This window comes from Pygoscelis adeliae, unplaced genomic scaffold, assembly GCF_000699105.1.
Source record: "Pygoscelis adeliae isolate BGI_AS28 unplaced genomic scaffold, ASM69910v1 Scaffold38, whole genome shotgun sequence".
In the NCBI taxonomy this organism is placed as follows: domain Eukaryota; kingdom Metazoa; phylum Chordata; class Aves; order Sphenisciformes; family Spheniscidae; genus Pygoscelis; species Pygoscelis adeliae.
In genome coordinates, this window is record NW_008825614.1 from 12,487,513 (window position 1) to 12,493,415 (window position 5,903).

The following is a 5,903-nucleotide window of genomic DNA, read 5'->3' on the forward strand; positions in this document are numbered from 1 at the left end:
CAGGAGTCAGCTCAATCAGATAAATTAATGTGTCTCTCATTTTCTAGGTTTTGGAGGAAAGCAGGAGCTTTATCAATTATAAAAGGTCTGGGTCCAATAAATCTCCCTTGTCCCCATGTATATGAACTAGTTGGTCCAACCCATCATTTCTGCTGTTCAGTTTTCCTTGGGGAAATTTGAAGAACATAAAAAGTTGTTGGTGTACATTTTTATTTGGCATTAGCAGATCTTCCACAATGACCTCTGTTTCATCCTGCAGATGGGGATATAATGCTTTAGCGTGTCTCAGAAAGTGGCAGGTGCAGAGTCTTGTATTTTCTCTCATAACCTGAACCTGTCAAAACACCCGACTTAAATTTCAAATGGCAGAAATAGCCTTTCACTTAAAAGTCTACCTGTGATCTCCTCTCCTGTTCTCATGGAGAAACATCCTTTGAAGATCTTCCTCAAATCTTTTGACTCCAGCCCTATTGTGAATGTGTTCCCTCCTAGGCTGTTAATTCAGCCTGATGTCTGAATTTGTTCAAAACAGCCATCACCATCTACTGGCTGGTGTATCACTCTTAATGCTAACAGAGCTCTATGGTAGCATGTTTCATGACAGTAAGGGAATCAGATGAAGTCAGGTATCACTGTGATTTACTACATGATTACAGCACATAAAATTATTAATATCTTGTCAAAATCATTTTATCTAAGTTATATTATTTATTAATGCATCTGATAATTTATATCTGTCCAACCACAAATGGAACACCCTCTTTTGCCATTTCAAACTCCATATATGGGACCTCAGATTACGTGACGTACAGCAGATAACAGGCTATTTCCCAAAAGCTTATTAGCCTTCTCCTAGCCCACACGACCTTCTGTTTTCCAGAAATCAGAAGGAATTTGCCACAACAGCTTTGTATTCATAAATCTCAGTACATGATTTGTGTGCTGTATGTAACTAGAGAAGACGGCTCTCACTTTTGCCTGACTGGGTCATCGTGTTTTGCCTGCAGCGTAGGAAGCAAAAGATGTTGCACTGAATATTGGCCTCTCCACTCTAACACACCACATGTAGATTATTTGTCTCCACTTCCAAGGTTTTTTCTGGCCTACCTACTTCCCTACTTGTTGACTCTTACTTTATCTCAATAGGAGGTAACTCCCATCTCTGCTCAACCCATGTCTGCCCCCCTTGCCTTCCATTAAACAAAAACCCAGCTTTGGGCTTGGTCCCATGCTGCTCTCACACTTGCAAGGATGTCTCTGTAAGCATCTGCAAGAAAACCTCATCATCCTCTTTCAGACAAGAAGATGAAATGAAAACACATCATAAGCCCACTGGACTGCCATTAATCATAAGCATGCCACAGCTGTAACAAGGGTCACACAGCTCAAGTGTCATTTTTGAATTGTCATGGTTATGTTTATTCTTACCCAGCATTATATAATGAACATCTCACACATATGATGAGATCCAGCAAAACACCGTGTCTCTTCATCTTCATCATTACAGATTTGTCCTCCAGCTGTTATAACCGTTTCTGTATTTTTCATCTGTATTTCTTTGCAAAATGCATATGGAGGAAGATTATTTCATAAAACTCTTGCTTTTACTGGGTATCACTGCTGTCTGCATGTTGAGCACTTCTGCATTGTTGTGACTGCCTTCACATTTCCTGTAAATAAATCTGGTCTCTGTGGTATGCTTACCCCTCCTTTATGCTGCTGAATTAGATGCATTTCTGGTTTTCACAGCTTGTTAACACTAATTTTGTAAAGCATATTTTTCAGTAACCTGGTACTTTTTTTCCCCAAAAACCATATTGCTCTCTGGTAGTAACTTTGTTCTGACCAGGTAACATGAGCTGTATCGTAAATAATTCGATCGGTCTGTTAACTGTTCAGATGTTTATTTTTTAATTTTATCACATTTCTCTGTAACAGAATGCTCAATAGTTTCACATAACAGTTACTTTCTCATGAAGAAAAATGTTCCTTTCTTGTATGACAATCCTACACTGACGACAGTAGGCCTCCACATTCATTCAAGCCATTTCTGGTCCCCTTCATGCTTGCTTTGGCACAGTTGAGAAGAACTTGCAAGCACACTACTGGGTAAATCTGTTCTTTCTCCCTCCTAAATGTACCCAGGCAGCGTAAGTATACCTACAGCTTATACTCTGTGTGTGTGTGCGCGCACGTGCAAATGCGTGCATCAGCTGCCATCAGCAGGTTGAGAGCTGTCAGGGAAGCAGCTGACAGCTAACGGGAGATGCATGCCAACTACAGCAGGAGGACCCACGACATTGCTCTTCAGGGAAGAGTGAGACTGTATTACAGAATGGCCATGCACAGGATGCTCCAGTGTTTTCTTACTCCCTCTATACTTCTATAGTAAACTGTCGATCGGGGTAGGGTTAGAAACTTGGTAGGTTAAACTTTTATGGTAATAAAATAACTGTGAGTAGAATATTTAGGTGAATAACAAACGATCCTGTAGAAGCTGATGCTCTTTGCTTAAAAAAAACCTTAAAAAAATCATTGTCTGACAAGCAAAAGAGCAAGAGCGAACATCACTCTCTAGAACTCTCTAGCCACTCTAGATGGCTAAAATATGCCCTCCTGGCAGGGAAGCAACTGGGTTCCCAGCTCTGTTATACACATTGGTTCCCCATGAGAACTGATAATGAGGTAGTGAAGTTCTGCAGGACCAGCAGGTCTAAAAAAAACCAACGGCAGCAGAAAGTGCCCACCATTTGCAGAGGACGTGCAATGAATTTTAAATATGTGTCCCTAGAGCAGGATGCCAAAGCTCCTCTTATTACACTCTATGCAATTGGCTTAACCTTCAGAAATGCTCCCAACTGGGACTTTTATGTGCTTGGTTCCTTTGAAAATGAGGAGGGATGCTTAACTGGCAAAAATGAATTAGAGTCCTTTATTAATCAGATAACCTGAGTCAAAATATGGGTACAAGCAAGCTGCATATATGAATTTTGGACTCTTCTAGAAAATAATTTACTTGAATTAGAGATAAATTTTATTAGGTGCGATCGGGCACATCCAGCTCCCATTTATTTTCCACCTGAACTCTTCCTATTATTTGACAAACATCTTAATAATTTTGCCCAAATCTACTGGAAATAAAGGAGGTATAAAAAAGCTCCAAAACAGTTGCACATCTAATTCAGTATTTTGTCAAAAATGCTATACCCTTCAGAAGAAAGCTCACATAGTCATCTAACTATAAAAAGATACCATAAATGTAAGCAGCTTCCTAATCTTTTCTCTTGAGCATTCCCCTGAGATGACAGAATTAATAGTCCTTGTAATTACCAGGGCAGAAAATATAACAGCAGATGTCGTATCTTCACTAATTATCTAAAGCTCTTAGAAATTTACAAAATGATTTACCTCACTAAGATTCTTTGCTGTGAGTTCCATAGATTAATTATCCATTACACTACATATGATTACCCCTTCTTGACCCAAGCAGTGAGCAGTAATTGAGGGTCCTAAGGTGGTGGTGGTGTCACCGAGAGGAAAAAACTATTGACGAATCAGCCATTTCTTTGATGTAATCCCGTTTGTCCACAAAGAATGTCCAAACTCATATTTCTCTGAGAGTAAGAGGAATCAAACACACGGAGGTTATTTTTTTGGTTAGCAGCAAACCTGAATAGCTCTCCTTTCTGCTTTGTTGTTTCATTTTGTTGCACTCTGCCTTCCCAAAGCCATACTCTCCATTTTTTGTTCTGACTGTGTCTCTGGCTCCCTCTTCTTTGTGTTTGATTCTGTTATCCTTGTTATGCTTCTTTCTCATACCTAGACACCTACACTATCAAAAAAATCAGTACCCAGCCTCTCTGCTTGCCAGTGAGATTTCTTGGGTCACGAGGTTAATATTGTCTCATATTTTGCTTTGAGCCTGTGATTGGGTGGTGCATCTTTTGTCTCAAGTAGCTGATTCCTCTGAGAAGCTTGGCTGCTTTTCACGGTCTAGCTGAACAGAAAGCAATCATCACACCCACCAACATAACCGTATCACAGCAGTTCTAGCTGCCTTTTTTAATGTTTTCGACTTCCAGAGCATGTTTTCACTCTTGTATTAAATAGAAACGCTCTGCTTTCCTTTTTATCATCTACTCTTCTACTTTCTGAAATGTTTCTTGCTCTATTCTTTCCTTTCCAAATATGGGTCTCCTCATCTTTTAGACTTCTTCCCTTCAATGAAATCCCATTAGTGATTTTTATTTATGCTATCTTTGTGACACTTTTAGGTGTCTTCTTTTTGAGATTAGGAAAACTGAATGAACCCACAATTTAAAGAGAGAACATGCTATCCCTATACAGCCAACTATTATTTTCTTTTCTCTCCTCCTTATACCATCTCCTGGACTATTGGCTTTCTGGATTTTCCTTGAAAGTTTAGCTGCGATTCTGTAACATAACAACATACAATAATAAATCATTATTCTGTAATAACCCTCTCACAGTCTTTTATCTTCTCCACATCTTCCAGAAGTCCTCCTTACAACTGAAGTATCTTCTTTCTCTTACTACAGTAGTTTCTTCTCCACACACTTCAGTGCTTGTTGCAGGACCCAATTCCCAACACGCTGCAATAGCTGGAGCCCCAGACAGCAAGTAACTGAACTGGTTCCACGATGCGTATCACCCAGCGTGGGCTTACACTGGGAAAGGGCTTCCCGCATCATCGTTTGGGGCATACAGCAAAACTGATAGGGCTAAATTAGCCATTCCTCCTCTCTACCTTACAGCTACAGCAGCCTGACACCAGAACCGTGCAGAATTTACTCAGCCACAGAAGGATATGGCTACATGATACGGACTCTCACGCCAAATGCTACCACCCTACGTATGAGACAGGCATTTCAGGAAAACGCAAACATTTACGGCTTCATTCTGAGAATGATGATGGAGAACACTTAACGTTTCTACTTTTGATGAACAGGAACTATGGATGTTCAACACTGTGGACGACATTAACTTTATCCATAGAGATGGTAAGGAACTCTATGTGCATTTGAAGAGCAGAAGGGATGGCATGATTCACCTTTCAATTATCACATTTCTTTCAGCCTAAACACTGTGTTTACAACCTTTCAGTTCATAAAATTCATATGAGTGATATTTATGCCTTGTCTATCCAAGTGTTTACATATCGAAATATTGTCAATTATCAACAACGACAGTGTGTCTGTTCCTCCTCTGGAGCCAGAAAGTATTAACAGATGCTCACTGGCAGTGTTATTAATGTTTAATTTGTGTGCCAATAAAGTTGACACCCATCATCTAATAATGGTTTCCTTTTAAGGAGGAGAAAGTGAGATTTAGGAACTCAGCTGAGATGTGGGACCCAGTGGGTGAAGCCCCTGGACTCTTAAATATCAGGTTTTTTTCTAATTCAACAATTGCAAGTTAGTTAGGGTTTACAAATGAAAAAAACCAAGAAGATCGTTGACTTTGAAGAGATGTCTAAAAATAAGATCCTGTTACTGTATACAATGCAATATCAAGGCAAGTGTTGAAGATTGAAGTTTTCTAAACAGCAAACCTTGGTTTACCTCGTGTGACATGTTTGCATCCTTCACATCCCACCTGTTCATATATCCACTTTGGTTTTATACGACACCTAATGCTGACTCCCTGTGCAGCACTCTCTAAAAATCATATAGAGAAACTAATCTTTTCAGAGCTCAATTTTCCAAGCTCCGTAGGGTAATTTTATATTCATGCAACCTTCTACGATTCGGACCAAGGCAACCAACGCAGCGGGCGATCGGGAATACGCTCGGTAGTTTGCATTTACAAAGCACAGCAAATCCACGAACCGTGCTGGTGGAAGCACGCTACGACCCCCGGCGGCGGGGCCGGCGGGGGAAGGG